The sequence below is a fragment of the Hemiscyllium ocellatum genome, chromosome 8, assembly GCF_020745735.1.
Source record: "Hemiscyllium ocellatum isolate sHemOce1 chromosome 8, sHemOce1.pat.X.cur, whole genome shotgun sequence".
NCBI lineage: Eukaryota > Metazoa > Chordata > Chondrichthyes > Orectolobiformes > Hemiscylliidae > Hemiscyllium > Hemiscyllium ocellatum.
In genome coordinates this window covers 62436963-62454815 of record NC_083408.1, presented here as the reverse complement: position 1 = coordinate 62454815, position 17853 = coordinate 62436963, and the positions used below count along the sequence as shown (strand labels likewise).

At 39.1% G+C, this 17853-nt stretch overlaps 1 long non-coding RNA gene across 1 annotated transcript; it reads left to right on the top strand.

Annotated features, from left to right (window-relative positions):
- The first annotated feature begins 620 nt into the window (after positions 1-620).
- LOC132817884 (uncharacterized) lies at positions 621-10222 on the top strand. The gene is made up of 5 exons (XR_009644929.1): positions 621-698; positions 2790-2853; positions 3597-3708; positions 3795-4257; positions 9811-10222. It is a non-coding gene; the product is annotated as an uncharacterized LOC132817884 (long non-coding RNA).
- Positions 10223-17853: the final 7631 nt, after the last annotated feature.

Sequence of the window (17853 nt, the reverse complement as noted above, 5' to 3'; positions counted from 1 at the left end):
TGTTGTGTGATTTTTAATGTGTACACCCCAGTCAACACCGGCATCTCCAAGTCAAATACACTCAATGGCTTGCCCTCCAAAGCCTTCTGCGACAGCGAATTCCACAGAATAACTGCCCTCCAGTTAAAGAAATTCCTGCTCCTCTCAGTTCTAAAGGGTTGTCCCTTCACTCTGAGTCTGTGCCCTTTGGTTTCGTATTTCTTACTAGTGGAAACATCCTCATATTCACTCTATTCAGGTCTCTCAGTACTCTGAGCAACAGCAGCAGATCAGGTTATTTTGTGAGTATATAATAATTTTAAGATATTATTTGCTTGTTAGATTTTGCAGGAAGAATTCTGCTGAATTTGTGTAATGGTTTAAATTGGCCCTCCCTTCAACAAAATAATTTAAAATTATCATTAAATCCTATTGAGTGAAGATATAATTGTGGTTTTAAATTCAATGTCTTTGGAAACTAATACATGTTATGTTTGTTCAGTGTGGGGTATGTAGAACAACAGCAGAAAGGGTAGAGAATCATAATAAGCAACTAAACATCCCATAGAGGGAGCCATTGTAAAAGATCACAGCAGCACTGAAACACAGAAGCCCTGGCTAGATCTGCCATATCACGTTTGTCAGACCTGGAAGCTCTTGCTGCTAGAGGCCAAAGAAAATTAGGACAATAGAAATTCACTTGTAATTGAATGAAGTAGGTAAGTACAAAATGCTTCAAAATGGATGCTTACATCCTGATGAAAAATACAACCTTTCTATTCAGTGGCAAAATAAAATAATCAATCTACTTAACAAATGGAGTATCAGTGAAGAAAACAAATTGAATATTTTGTAAGAATGGTTAGAAATAAAAGCTAGATCTGGAATGTGTTTTTTTGATAAATTTTGGAAATATGCATTATCTGAAAAGGAAAAGAAAATCTTGCAGAGCTATCGGGAAAGCAAGGGAGTTGGGCTTAATAGCCTTGTACATAGCTGACATGGGCACAATGGGCAAATATCTTTGTTCTGTTAGTATGGTGTTATTATTTTGGAATTCTATTGTATGGTTCCCTAATTTATGGGATATTTATAACTTGCTTTTTGCCAATAGTAAATGTTACTGACCTTACATACAGTCATGCTGCCATTCCCTCAACAATACAATGTGCTTTCCATTTCATATCAGTCCAATATTAGGAATGCAATTTCAAAGTTAAGACTTGATTTGATTCCAGAAAGCACCAAAAGTAGACATTGCAGAGGAACTCAACCGACAGGTTCACACAAACAGCATGGAATGTCAGCCAAGGTTAAAATGTACCCAGGTGGTTTAACAGATCTGCTGACATTTTATAAACATAAACACAGCATTTTGAAGGCTGTGTGAGTGTTGTGTTTCGACCTATAGTTCCAAAGATAAAAGATTTACTAGCTGAGGAGTGACATTCTGCATGTACATGTTGGACAGAGCACATAAGAAAATAAGGTATAGGAGTAGGAGTGAGCCATCTGCCATTCAATAAGGTCATGGACATTTTTTTCATGGTTCAGCTCCACTCGCCCACCCACTCACCATAACCATTAATACCTTTGCTGGTCAAAAATCGATCAACATTTGCCTTAAAAACATTCAATGAGGTAGCCTCAACTGCTTCACTGGGCAGGGAATTTCACAGATTTACAACACTTTGAGTGAACAAGTTCCTGCTCAACTCAATCTAATATCTTCTTCCCCTTAATTTGAGGCAGTACCCCCTAGTTCTAGTTTCACCCACTTGTGGAAACAACCTTCCTGCTTCTATCCTGTCTATTCCCTGCATAATTTTATATATTTATGTAAGACCTCATCACACCCCCACCCCCGCCCCCATTCTTCTAAATTCCAATGAGTATAGTCCCAATCTACTCAGTCTCTTCTCATAAGCCAACCATCTCAATTTCAGGATCAACCTAATGAATTTCCTCTGCATCCCCTCTAGTGCCAGTACATCCTTTCTCAAGTAAGGAGACCAAAACTGCACACAGGTGTGGCCTCACCAGTACCCTATACAGCGGCAGCATAACCTCCCTATTTTTAAACTCCATCCCTCCAGCAATGAAGGACAATATTCTATTTGCCTTCTTAATTACCTGCTGTAATTACTTACAAACCAACATTTTGTGATTCATGCACAAGACACCCAGGTTCCTCTGCACAACAGCATGCTGCAACTTTTCATCTTGTAAATAATAGTCCAGTTTGCTGTTATTCTTACCAAAATGGATGACCTTACATTTACCAACATTATACTCCATCTGCTGAACCCTTGCCCACTTTGTTAACCTATTTCCCTCTGCAGGTATCCTCTACGCACTTTGTTCTACTATTCATCTTAGTGTCATCTGTAAAATTTGAAGTCCTACACTTGATCCCCAACACCACATCAACTATGTAAATTGTAAAAAATTGTGGCCCCAACTCTGATCCCTGAGGCACACCACGAATACATGACCTGTAAATGCATACTTATCTTATGCAGCAGCCTTTTGTGCAACATCTTATCGAATGCCTTCTGAAAATCCAAATAGACCACATCTACCAGTTCTCCATTATCCACCACACTTGTAATGTCCTCAAGGAAGTCCAATAAATTAGTTAAATATGAACTGCTTCTCATGAACTCATGCTGCATCTACCAATGGAACAGTTTCTATCCAGATCTCTCATTATTTATTTCTTAATTCTGGATTTAAGCACTTTCTCCACTATGGAAATTAAGCTAACAGGACTCTATTTATGTGCCTTTTGTCTGCCTCGTTTTTTTAAGATAGTGGCATCACATTTGCTGTTTTCCAATCTGCCGGAACTGCACCATATTCCAGAGAATTTTGGTAAGTTACCACAAGTACATTTACTATTTCCCCTGCTAGCTCTCTTAGTAACCTGGGTTGCATTCTATCAGGGCCAGGAGACGAGTCTACCTTTAGCCCCACTAACTTATCCACACTACCTCTTTATCAATAATGATAGTTTTTAGGTTCCCAGCTGCCATATCCTCCTTGCCATAAATTATTGGCAAGTTACTTGTGTCTTTCACTGTGAAGACCGATAGAAAATACCTGTTCAACACCTTGGCCATTTTCTTATTTCCCATTATTTAAATCCCTCTTCTCATCCTCCAAATGACCAATGTTTACCTTGGTCACTCATTTTGTTTTATGTATGTGTTGAAACGTTTGCTATCTGTTTTTATGTTCTGAGCTAGTTTACTCTTATAATCTGTCTGAATTTTCTTTGTAGCTTTATTTGTGGTTTTTTTGTTATGTATTTTTGTGGAAGGGAGAATATGATTTGCAGCTCTAGAATAACAAGGTATTTTCAGCTGATTTGATGCTGCTACTGGTCTCATACTGGTATTGGAAAGCAATTGCATTTTGTCAATAGCGATTTTTTTACTTCAGATACAAATGCACAAAACCATACATGTAATTGTTATTGAAAAGAACTCATCCTAAAACTACTAAACTATTAGATAGACATCACATTAAAAATATGTGCATCAAAGTAATGTTGACACTGCTTCTTTGCTAATGTTCACATTTCTAATTCAGAAAATTGTTTCCATTTTCCTCAGCTTCTCTCGAGCTTCCCCTACATTCAGCATTCTTAGAGCTGGGTTCATCAGTTTGGGATCAATGACTGCACCAAAATATATCTTCAAATTCTGGGTTACTAACCAAAAAAAGGTGACAAGTATCAAAATGCAATTTTGCCAGCGTTTGGGGAGATGTAGGTTGTGTATTACTCATTAGTTCTGATTTGTTGTTTCCAGATTTACATGACATTTGCCTTAGAAGCCTTTGTTGACATCCCATCCCATCCCTCCATCATGGACACTCAGTAGCAGCGGTGTGTACCATGTACAAGATGCACTGCAGAAATTCTTCCATGGACAGCATCTTCCAAATCCATGACCACTTCCATCTAGAAGCACAAGGACAGCAGATACATGGGAACATCAACACCTGCAAGACCCCCGCAAGCCACTTACTGTCTTGACTTGAAAATATATCATCATTCCTGCAGTATTGCTGGATCTAAGTCCTAGAATTCCCCCTCTAATGGCACTGAGAGTCTACCTACAGCACATGGATTGCAGCAGTTCAAGAAGACAGCTCACCACCACCTTCTCAATGTCAACAAGGGAAGACAATAGATATTGGCCACCGGTAACAGCCATATCCCACAAGTGAATTAAAAAAAGGAACATAATTGGCAAGTGAATTTTAATCAAGGTAAGTATGAGATAGTATTGTTTGGATTGGTAGAATAAAGTGGTCACATGCTTTTTGGAAATTAAGGCCAGAATATTCCTCCAGAAAGCTTTTTGGTTTCGGGACCTTATGCAGATCCTGACCATGATATTCTCTGCACCCCACCCACTGGTGCAATGTCCTGTAGGTAGTCAATTCAACAGCTACCTCTGGGAGATTGGAACAATTAGGCCCAATGGGTGAGTTCTGCTGGTGGAAGAGAAAGGAGGTTGGAGGTGTAGGTGCTGATAATATACATGAGAAAGAATAAAAGCATGAGAAATTGGAAGCACTTTCTGAAGGTTTCTTACATGATGAAAGGTATGTGTGGTCATGATAGCTAGGGCAACAAATGTGGAAATCCCCTTCACAGGTTGAGCTGCAACTGAACCCTCTCTTATCTGCACTTCAAGATGAGGGGTGAAATTAAATGAAGTCTTACAGGGCCAAACTATCAAGATAATCAATTTTCCAGAGAGTTTTATTTCTGATTGCTCTAAGAAACTGTATGTTGAACAAAGGGAAGATTATAAAAAGCAGGACCAATGAAGGATGCAAGAAAAAGGAACTCGAATGATTATGAACACAAAATAACCAACCAATTTACACTTAAATATGCTAACATTTGCAGGCCTTGATTTCTACCCACCAATTCAGGCAACCAAAAAGAAATTAAGTTTCAGTCAGAGGTGAAATCTTTGGTCGAAATTTAATCCAAGTGTTAGAGAGCCCCATGTTGTCTCTGCTGGGAAAGGTTTCCACAGTAAGTGACAGTTAGCCAGCTGGACATTTCCCAGGATCAGGTACAGAAATCCCACCATGAAAACTACCTGACAGAGGCCTGCAGTCCTGGGCCTCCTCCATCCTAAAACTTTACTACCTGACGCCTTCAGGAATAACGCCTCATTTTCCGCCTCGGGACCCTTCAACCACAATATGGAATTTCACCAGTTTCCTCATTTCCCATCCTCACCATCTAATCCTAGATCCAACCCTCCAACTTGGCACCCCCCTCATGACCTGTCCTACGTATCCATCTTCTTTCCTATCTCTCCACTCCACCCTTCCCTCTGATCTATTACCATGATCCCCACCTTCACCTACCTATCACACTCTCAGCTACCTTTCCCCTATTCCTACACACCACCCTCCTCCCCCATTTATCTTTCCACCCCTTTGACTCACAAGCCTCATTCCTGATGAAGAACTTTTGCCCAAAATATCGATGCTCCTGCTTCTCGGATGCTGCCTGACCTGCTGAGCTTTTCCGGTAGCATACTCTTCAACTCTGCAGTCCTCACTTTCTACTAGTTCATTATTGCTGTCAGCATCACCGGGACAATGTTGGTATCTGCCACTAATGCACTCAGCAGAAAGGCCAAATCAGCAAGGGAACTGGATTACAGGTCAGTGAGGATAGAATGAGGATAGTTTGCTGGTCGTGGAACGTAAGTGTGTCAGAAGAGAAGGGAGAAGCTTTCAAAAGGGGGTGGCTTTTAACAACAATCCCCTCCTCTTCCCAATGCTGGGCCTATCCAGCAGGTCAAAAATTCCTGAAAATGAGAAGTCTCCGCAAGAGCCCACAAGGAAACACAACAGGGTTTGCTTTTGGGACTTTCTGAATGATGATTATGATACCCATAGCTAATTGATTGGCAGTGACTGCAAGGTAAGTCCCCAAGTGATCATTAATTGTTGGGGCCATAAAGCCACCCATACACCTTCCTGTCCTGGACATGAGTGAGATTCTCACCTGCCAGCCTATTACCCGATTAAATAACCCCGGCACCTAACTTGCCTCAGGAAAGAGCACTAAGAGTTCTGGTCCTTGCATCAGTAGGATATGTTCATATTTGCAAGTAATTGGTGAACATTTGCCATGTTACCATTGAATCTGAATCAAACTTGTTAGGGGCTAAGCTTTTGAATGTAGAAAGAGAAATTTTAACAAATTCAGAACAGGTCTAAAATTGTTAATTGTGAATGGAATTTCATGCCTGAGGTGATGGGTCTCTCCATCAATTAAAGATTCAGTGGTAACTATGCCGTGACCTTCCTTCCCACCCTGGTCTGAGTTAATACTGAGGTACTTAGGTGGTCAGAGTGGAGGGAGACATCCCACCTCTGAAGGTAGCTGGTCAATCAGAGACTGGTAACTGGCCAGTACCTGCAGCACAACTTGAAATGTTGGTCCCTGCTGCTGATGGGGATAGCCCTAGCTATTTCATCATCACTAGAGGCTGAAGTGAAGATTGAAGATTGTGCTTACCTTAGCATTGGGGAGGCCCTGGTGAAAAGCAGGTTAGTTTTTAGGGCAGGTGATAAATCTTCAGCCTTGTCCAACCCATGCCTCCTTTCTGAGCATAGGCTTCCCATGTATGAGGAACCACTCTCAGGCCTGAAGGATTATCTACTAGGCTTAGTCAACTGCTGGCTGAAAAGCAAAAGTGCTGAGAAAAGCCTTAAGGGGGCCTTGATTGGCTTCCAGGCAGGAAGTCCATAACAGGACCTTACCCAGAATTTGTCAGGGATGAGTTGAGAGAGCAAAGGTGCTCTACCTCATACATTCCCATCTGAGTACATGGGCTCCCTACTTTCTGGCTGGGATTGAAGTTCAGAATTAAGAACAACCCTGAGCATTACATTATTGGCTCTGTCACAGGTGGGATTACACACTGTCTAGTTGTGCTTTTACTTTCTCTGATAATGGGTAAGCTGTGCTTCCAGGATTTGAAAGCTTATTATCTTGGTATCTTTCTGTTCTTTAACATAGATTTTTTTTGGGGGCTCTCCTAAACTCTAAAAAAAATCATACCAACTCATGATGAAATTATTCCCTTGTGTAGCATTGCACTCACTGTTTCTAGGAGACGTAATTGGATACATGTATTTCTGCTTAACAATGATGTGCCTTAGCTCCTCAAGACAGTGAATCTTTTTGATCTGTCACTACTTGTGGCTGAACATAGTGATCAACCAATTTCATACAATCCTGCAATATCCTGGATCTTGCAATTTGAAATCCTCTAGTTGAAAATCCACTGATTTTAACTATGGCAAGCTGGAAGCAAATATTGAAACAGCTGCCATTGCATCTGATTTAAGTTCTATATTAAACCCTTTTACATTTAAGATGATATTTTAGAACCTCTACTGCATTTGGAGGGTCACCAGACCCAAAATGTTAACTTTGATTTCTCTTCACAGCTGCTGCCAAACCTGCTGAACTTTTCCAGCAACATGTTCCAGAACCTCTACTGGCTCCCTTCGACTTCACCTAAAAACATAACTGGCTTGCTTGTCTTTCATCTCTTAAACTTATTCTTTTGCATTGTTGTTTTCCTTGATTGGATTTCTTCTCTGCTTCTGTGCTGAGATATAATTTACACGCCTGCGATATTGTTTGAAATGGCCTATTTTTACAGAATTCTAGCACTCAGCTTCGATTGCTGGGTGCTCATAATGTTTGCAGTGTTGCCTTGAGTCAAACATTTTACATCTGAGTATGGATATAGAGGATCTTTCCTGCTGTTGTGGGCTTTCAGGTGGTGGGTAGCCATGCCATTAACTATCTCAGAGGAAGCCTTCATGTTGCCTCAGGCGATTGCCCCATTTCTTGGACCAAACCTTTGCTTGTGCCATATATTGGATTCCTTGCTCTCACATGAGCTCCATTTCTGACTGAACAAAAACAAATAACCTTTCATCTTGGACACCAATGATGACCTGAGCTCATTTATATCTATACCTAAGATGTGTAGGTTGGTGAAAAATCAATTCCCCTCACCTCTGTGATTTTTGATAAATTTTACCTGTGGCATCACAAGATTCCTCTTCACACTAAAATACTCGTCTAATGCCTTAACTATGTATTCGAAGTGTGTAGTAATTTCTAGATCATCCTCTCTCATTGGGTGTTGGCCTGACTTTGTACAGGGAGATACTGACCTTTGTTCTTTTGTATGTGACCCTGATACTGTCTTGTATTCCTAGAACAGTCATTTCCAGAACTCCCATTTCTGAACTCATTGTGGACCTCAGCATTCTCTAACCTATTGGAACAATCTCAGGACAAGGTACAGGACAGCTAGTGCAGCAACAGACCAGGGGAAACGTCCTCCTCATTATCACATACCAACTCATCAGCATCCACATCCAAAGGATCATCAGCCACCATTTCTGCCACGTCCAGCAAGTTACCATCACCAGCTACATATTCTCCTCACCTTCCTTGTCAGCATTCTGCAGGGACTGTTCCCTCCAGGACACTGTGCTTCACTCCCCCCTCACTACCAGCATGCCCCCACACTCCCACCACACCTTTCCCTGCAATCACAGAAGGTGTAACACGTGCCCATTTACTTCTTCCCTCTACACCATCTAAGGTTCCAAGCATATCTTCCAGTTGAAGCAGTGCTTTACCTGCATTTCACTTAATCTAGTCTACAGTATTCACTGCTCCCAATGTGGTCTCCTGTACATTGGAGGCAAAATACAGATTAAGTGACCACTTTGCAGAACACCTATGTTCTGTCTGCATAAATGATCCTGAGCTTCCAGTTGCCTGGCACTTTAACACACCACCATGTTGCTGTCCAACATCTCTGTCTCAGGCTTGCTGCGGTGCTCCAGTGAAGCTCAGTGCAAGCTGGAAGAATAGCATCTTATTTTTCACGTTGTGGACTCTGCAGCCTCCAGACTCAATATCGAATTCTGTAATTTTTAAAGCCTAAAAGTCTTCTCCCATGTCCTTACCCCAACTCCCATACACCAGACATTTCCATCACATGAGCTGAGCTCATAACCATCCCATTGTCAGCTATTCATGGTCTCCATTAGCAGCCATTTACTCCCCCCAGCTGACCTTTCTCCATTCCTTTGTCCAGCTGTTGATTTCTCTATCCAAGCTCCATCTCCACCTATTGTTTATTCCTCCCCCATCCCCATTTCCAAATATATACCAACATTTTAAGCATGCTGATCATTTGCTTAATGACATCATTGATGGCTACATAGCTCTCATTGTGCTTCCATGGTATGGGGAGGTCATGTGCGCCTATCCTTTTTTCATTTTGCAGCTAGGTTGACTATTAGATTTTAAAAGACAAAAATGTATTCACAAAATTACACAATGAAACACAAAGAACAGAATAAAGAACCCCTGTAGAACTCAGCCTATCCAACTAGACTGAATTATGCTGTTCTTTTCCTATGAAGAAGCCCAAAGATGGTGGGTACAGCTAAATGGCATAGGATGTGTGCATCACAGCAGCTGTCAGAGTATCCTGCATTTAATCAAATGATTTTCCAGGTATGGGCACATAGTAAATCCACATTAGAGGCTTTGCAATTGCAGTTTTACCATTTTCCCACTAACATGGTGGTCCATACATTCACCCTCTCATTGGCTTATGATCAGTTGGCAAAGACAAGTTATTATTTCTCCTATATCAATGAGGAGATGATGAAGGCCATGTTCCATTTCTCCAGGGTCTCACTCACTTTTCCATTGTGTCCATTGACATTGAATTACAGATGTTGCCAGTGGCATCTGCTCCTATCCAGAAATCAAGAGTGACAGTAACATTGAGGACCATGGGCAGTGCTGTTATTGCTGTATTGCATGCCTGAAGATCACATTGTATAAGATAGTATGACTACCATCTTGGACGGACACAGGTATCTGAGACAATGCTCCTGGCTGACGTGAAGTTAGAAGTGATCCCTAAAAACCTGGGGTTTACTGCCCTTCTCCTCTGCACACAACTACTCTCTGCTATTTGTGCTTCATTTCCCAAGACTGGTTGTAACTCGAGTCCTATCATTGATACAGGCTTTCTCCTGATGGGCCAATTAACTCCTCCATTTCCTGGTCAGGATTGGCTCTCACTGCCTTTGAAATCCAAACAGCAAGTTCAGAACTCCTCCAATAATACAGAGCACAGTCTATCCAATAACTCTACACATGCAATAAAAAGTCAAAAGCGCTTCACCTGAAGTCTGTGTGGTTAACTTTTTAAATTGAGCTTGTGGAGGATCCCTTATGTAGGTAACCAGCAACCATTAAAAGAAGGCATTAAAAATGTTATGGACTCTGCCAGACCACTCAAAATATTCTTAAGCAGGCCATAAATTTGCAATTTGTTTTGGTAAGTGTACAGTGAAAATTGCCCAGAGTAAGATAGCTAGGTTGAGTTCTAGATTTTAAAAGACCAAAATTTATTCACAAAATTACACAATGAAACACAAAGAACTCAGCTTATCCAACTGCACTTAATTATGCTGTTCAGAAAATACACAAGAGCCCCAATAGGCAAACTCCCTTAAACAAAAATAGTAAAATTGAACACATGCTTACAGGTTGACATTGAAGGACAGAAAAGAGAAAAAAATTCCACACAGTTCCTGTTGAACTTCTCAGCTGACCACTCTCTGGATACAGGTCACTTCTAAAGCATGGCCAGTTTGGCTTGAAGTCTCATTTATTTACATATAAACAAAAGGCCTCTTAATATCCTTTTCATCTCTATACCAAATCAGTCTGATCAGAATCTGGCCTGGTTTATTACCCCTCTGAAAAAATATCAAGGGCAGAGTCTTCTTGAGCTAAGGAACAGCTTTTAGAATAAAAAAAGAATTAGCCTTGTGACAGCGGGACCTGAATTGAAGATTGTGTACCCAAATCAATATTGGGATCAGTTAATGTTATAATATTCCTATGCATGTTTTGTGAACTCATGCCAACAATCTTTGGCTGCATCACTCTGAAGCTTCAGAAGAACTATGCAGCTAAATTGCATTGTTAGAGTGTTTTATGCAAGGAATTTAAGTCATGAAAGCCCTTGTCCTTTGGAGTGAGGCTGCCTTAATAGGTAACAAACTCTGCCACAAAATAAATGACAAATACAAGTAATGCAAACTCACAATTTAGTAATTTTGACCAGTTACAAATCTGACGTCCAGTGTTGACATCCAATCATTGATGTTGAACTAATAAGGTATGATTTTTCTTTTCCATTGTCATTTGAGCATGTAATGCAGATTAGCATATTTTCAAACAGTAAAAGATGGCTCCTCTGATAATCCTGTGCAACCTGCATCCCAGTGTGACCAATATTACCAAATCAAAGAACAAGACAGAAGGTTCTTCAACTGTTTATTCTAATGCAGAATGACTGAAAATTTTGAAAGTTGTGGAAAAATGTTGCAACATCTGACCATAAGACCGTCTGACATGGGAGTGAAGGATCTTATTTCTCCTTGGGCACCAATGTTTTTATGTACTCTGATGTCAATGCCATAATTCTTAGGCCAAAAGTCTTCAATGCAAAGGAGTTAAATACTGAAATAGGGCCAGCTCTTAATGAACGTGAAGGTTTTCTAGGAATTTCAGGAAGATTTACAAAAGATGATACAGTTATGATTAATTAGTCAGAAAAAATGGCTAAACTAATTTAGGTGCGATAAGTTTTTTTAAATTTTCCATTCATGGGTGTCTCTGGATAGGCCAGCATTTATTCCCCATCCTGATTGTCATGGTGATGAGTTACTTTCTTGAATTTCTGCAATCCTTGTGGTGTAGGACAAACACACTGTAGAGGATCATGAGTTAAGCCAAAATTTAGCCTTGGTGTTTATTGTATGCTTCAGTAAAATAGGTTCAGAGAGATGAAAAACTTCAAAAGCAAATTCTCATGATGTCAGAAGTAGGTGCTGCTCTGGAAGACTTACTCAACCAGTGGACTGAAAATGAGTATCTAAATCTACAAGTAGACTAAACAGAATTTATGGGTTTTTCCATCATTTTGACAGATGGATATTCAGCAAGAAGACCAATTGATCACCATCCAGATTTATGTTGTCTTATGTATCATGTTCGGCCAAATCTAATTTGCTGGTCCAATTGCAAATATTATATGTGGGGTCACTGTTAGAGGGGTAATTGAAGGCACTGTCTACGCAGTGTCTGTGTTCTCAAATGCTGAGATTTCTTGATGAAATATGTCTCCATTTGGAACTGTCCTGTTGTTTGTTCTCCACATAGTGGAGTCCAACTTTCTGGATCTGCGATTGACTTTCACATCATCTTTAGTTGAGTTTGAGATGTCTTATGCTGTGTGGGTTGTGGAATACTACCTTTGGTATGCAGGAATGTTCTATTTGAACTACATAGTCTGCTCTGTGAAGCTGAGCTCTGAGGTGAATGTTCTCAGGACCAGATATGTGCCATTGTACAACCACATCAGCATTAGGGATTTTGTCTTGCTGTCATTGACTTTATTGCCCCAAGTGTATTTAAATGTAAAATACTGAGACAAATAGCTATAATCCCCTGCCAATCCAACCTTAAATTCCTGTGCCACAATTTCTCGCCCCAAATTTTCCTTTGCTCAAGGACTGGCTTCCCATCACAACAGCCCTGTTCCCATGAACAACTCCTTGCAATCTTGATGTTTCAGTTAAATCTCAAGCAATGAAGATGTCTTATGACAAAAGAAAAATATGTATGATAATGTCCATTTTCTTATCCATAGATTTTTTTTTTCCTTAACAAATTGAGGAATAATTTCTTGGCTTTATTCATTACCAGTTACCTTGGAGTGGCACTAAGTGTTCATGTGTGGGAAACAATGATGTCTATATCATCTTCTAGCTAAATCATGCTGCAGGTAATTTAATGTTAATGCTTGAATTCAAAAAGATGGGAGGAGTTCATGTATCTTAATACTTAACCATTGAAAGACATTTAACCCTGGGAATTTTAAACATCAGTTGCAAGCAAGATACTAGAAGGCAATATCAGGCATATGATTTATGATCAGTTGGAAAGGTCAGAAATTGTTAGAAAATCATAATTTGGCTTTAAGAAATGAAGGTTCTGCCTAATGAATCTGGAATAATTCTTTAAACAAATGATGAGATTAATGAAAAATGCCAGTTCAAAGGGTATTGTAGGTGATAATTGCCAGTAAGTCTTCAGTAAAGTATCATAGTGATGACTATTGGAAAATATTGCATTTTCTAGGAAATGATTGGTACACAATGTTACATGGGATAATAAACTGGTTAAGTCTTGAGTGAAAGGTTCACATCAAAAATGAAATGTTTACAGAGGTCTGGTCAAACATGGAATATTGTGGGAGCCATTAGTTTTCTTCATTATTGTTATTCACAGTTTGCAAATTACACAAAAATTTGCAACGAAGTTGAGAATTTAGATTGCAATATTCTTTTGTGGAAATGTTTTATATTGGGGGTATTGTTCCATTTCAATCCAAGTTTCTTTAAAGATTTCTTGCAAAAAGTATGAACAGCAAATTAAAAATAAGAATGAGCATGTTCAAGGTTATAGTTCTGTGTTCAAGCAGGTTGGGTTTAATTCAGAACAAGCTTATTGCAGGAGACAATTCTTTCAAGTAGGATTCAGTTGAGTTTAAAAGCACTGATAATTGAAGGATCTAACTCAGTTAGATATCTGAGATAGCTAAGCTGAAAGGGATGAGAGACAGTGAGAGGAAGTGTCTATAGATGCAAGGCTCCAAAGTTAAAGAACATGAGATCTTCAAACTTTGTTATTCTTCAGACATAGCTGTACTTAGTGTTGTACTGGAAGAGTAACGTGGGATGGTTGGAGGAGATTCGAAGGGTAACCTTACTGCAAGTCCCAAAAGATCTCAACTGTGATACGAATATATGACATATTCCTCAGATCAAACTGTTACACTTTCAATTTCTGGTAAGTATCTGACTTGAATCTTTGGCATGTAAGATAAAGGGAGATTGTAGGAAATTTGAGTTAGGAAGTTCAACTTAGAATAGATGCAACTGTTTTCATTATAGGAGGAAATTATTGCAGATGCTGGAATCTGTACTGTTTTCATTGTGTCATCAATACATGCAATAAAAATTCTTTTAAAATGTGAAATTTGAAATTTCACTCTTTCAGTAAATATTTAGGTTTTCAAATTTCTGAAACAATGAAAAATTAAAACATTTTGACCCATGTCAAATAACTAAATCAGTAACAGGAAAATTCTGACTAATTATTTGAATGGACTGAGTGGTAAATTAATTTCAATGTAGATAAAAGCATTATTATGCCTTTTAATAAAACAAAAAACTGTGGATGCGGGAGACCTAAACAAAAAAATGGAAATTGCTGAAGAGTCAATAGGCAAAAGTGAGGACTGCAGATGCTGGAGTCAAGATTGGAGTGTTGCAGGAATGGTTCCTGATGAAGGGCTCCTACCTGAAACATCGATTTTCCTGCTCCTCAGATGCTGCCTGACCGGCTGTGCTTTTCCAGCACCACTCTAATCTTGATTCGAAAGAGTCAGTTAGTCTGGCAGCATCTGTGGAAGAAAGCAGAGTTAATGCTTGGAGTCAGTGACTTTCCATTTCTGATAAAGAATCAGTGGTCTCTAAATGTTTCTTCTGCTTTCTTTTCCCCACAGATATTGCCAGATTTGCTGAGTTTCACCAGCAATTTCTGCTTTTGTTTATATCTTTTAAGTTTGGTTAGCTCTAAGCATGTGTGTACAAAGTAGGAGCATCCAATAACATTATGAGGCCACATTGTAGACCATTGATTGTATACCATTGAAGATCAATACCAACATAGAACAGTGACTAACATTGTAATTATAAAGTAATTTTCACAATGAATGGAGATCCCAAAGGACTTTATAGCTAATGAAGTGCTCTTAACTATAGTTATTGATATATTGTGCAATATATTGCAACCCTTATATACAAAGCAAGATTCCACAAATAGCAAGTTGCTAATTGCTACCTATTCAATTGAAATTCATATATGTCAGGACACTGGGAATTAATTCCCTACTTTCCTTCAAAATTGTGCAATGGGATATTTTACATCCATCAGGAGGCATATGGATATTGGTTTAATACCTCACCTTTAATTTTGAAAGACTAATTTTATACCTACTTTTCTCATGCTTGAATTGAATATGAAAATCTATCATGTTATTACTTGGATTTTAGTAAAGTCTTTGACAAGATTCCTCATTCTAAACTAATTAGAAAAGTTAGGTCACGTGGAATTCAGGGTGAGCCTGCTAATTGGATACATAATTGGCTTAATGGCAGGAGACAGAGAATAATGGTGGAGGGTTGCTTTTTGGACTCGAAGCGTGTGACCAGCAGTGTTCCATAAAGATCGGTGCTAGATCCACTTTTGTTTGTTATTTATATAAATGATTTAGGTGACAATATAGAAGACATGGCTAAGTAGGTTTGTGGATGACACCAAAATTGATGGCGTAGTAGACAGTGAAGAAGGTTTTATAAGATTACAATGGGATCTTTATCACATGGGTCAACGGGCTAAAAAATGGCAGATGGAGCTCAATCTGGATAAATGAGAGATTTTGCATTTTGGTACAACAATCAAGGGTAGGGCTTATTCAATTAATGATAGGACCTAGTGGTGCAGGTACACAATTCTTTGAAGATTGCAACAAGGATAGACAGGGTGGTTAAAAAGGCAGTTGGGAGACTTGGCTTCATTGCTTAATCCTTTGAATATAGGAGTTAGGAAGTCATGTTGAGGTCATATGGGACATTAGTGAGGCCTCTTCTCGAATACTGTGTCCAGTTCTGGTCACCCAGTCATCAAAAGGATATTACCAAGCAGGACAGAGTTCAGAAGGGATTTACCAGGATGTTGCCAGGTATAGAAGGCTTAAGTTATAAAGAAAAGCTGAATAGGTTGGGACTTCTTTCACTGGAGCTAAAAAGTTGAGAGGAGATCTGATAGAAGTTCATTTAATGAGAGGTATAGATAGAGTTAATGGTAGTTGTCTTTTTCCTGGGATGAGGGGATTTCAAAACTAGGGAGCACATTTTTAAGGTGAGAGGTTTAAAGAAGGCATTTCAGGCAATTCTTTTACACAGAGTGGTTTGTGAAATAAACTTCCTGAGAAAGTATGCATGTGAGTACAATTACAACATTTAAAAGATATTTGGATAGGTACATGAATAGGAAAGGTTTGAAGGGATATGGGCCAGGAGCAGGCAGGTGGGACTAGTTTAGTTTGGGATTATGTTTGGCATGGAGTTGGGAGGTCATGTTGTGGCTGTACGGAACATTGGTAGACCATTTTTGCAATATTGTGTGCAATTCTGGTCTCTCTCTTATCGGAAGGATGTTGTGAAACTTGAAAGGGTTCAGAAAAGATTTACAAGGATGTTTCCAGGGTTGCAGGATCTGAGCTAATGGGAGAGGCTGAATAGGCTGGGGCTGTATTCAGAATCAGAGGCTGAGGGTGACCATGTAGAGGTTTATAAAATCATGTCGGACATGGATAGAGTAAAAAGTTATCTTTTCCCTGGGACTGGAGAGTCCAGAACAAGCAGGCATAGGTTTAGGGTGAGAGGAGAAAAATTTAACCTTTTAAATTTTAAGGGGCAACTTTTCCACACCGAAGGTGGTACGTGTATGGAATGAGCTGCCAGAAGAAGTAGTGGAGACTGGTACAATTCTAACATTTAAAAGGCATATGGATAGTATATGAATAGTAAGGGTTTAGAGGGATATGGGCCAAGTGCTGGCAAAAAGATTAGGTTAGGATATCTGGTTGGCATGGACAAGTTGAACCGAAGAGTCTGTTTCCGTGCTGTATGTCTTTATGCCTCTTTGATCACTGTTGTCTTATGAGGGGATTGATTAATCTTGAATCATTTAAAATGGTCTATTCCCTGGTTGGCCTAGAATATACTTAGCTAAGAAATTGTCCCAAAGAGACACAATAAACTCATTTTCCAGGCTACATTTGACACCATGACATATCCAGTCTTTAAGTTTATTAAAGCCAGCCATGATTATTGTCTAACCAGCTGATTCTGCATCTTGACATTCTGAACTAAGGTCATTTCACACTCCTGTGACCATATTATCTTCTGAGAGCAAAAGACCATCTTTTTCTCACTTCTCACTCTTCAGACAGAGCACACATGGTACATCTTGGGATGGTATATCCTTGGTATGGCATATCCTTGGTATGGCTGCATTACAGGTGAGGTGTACTATTTGCTTTCAAGCATTTGGCAAGGGATATTAAGTTTATTGGGAGGATCAAGTAAAAGTCACACTAAGTTAAGACATTGGTTTAAAACATCATCTTTAATTTTAAACACCAATTTTATAACCATCTTTCTCATGCTTGGACAGAACGTGAAATTCTATCATTCTAAAGTCATTGTTGCCTAAATGCTTGTTAATTATGAGGAGATTAATTAATCTTGAATCATTTTAAATTACCAGGTTTAAAATAGATTCCTTATCAAAACTTGTCACACAATATATATTTTATATATATATATATAAAATATATATACACACACATCATTTCTTTTCTAAAACTGAAACATTACTCTTCAGTTTTTCACCTCCTTACTTTCTCAGCTTCTACTTTATAAAAATCCCTGTTTCTTTATTTCATTGCTTCACAATCATCATATGATTTTCAATTTACTTATAAATGATTACATCATAACCTATGAAATTTGTTTGCACCGTAATGAAGGGATATTTGGCTTTAAAATGGGAATTGAATC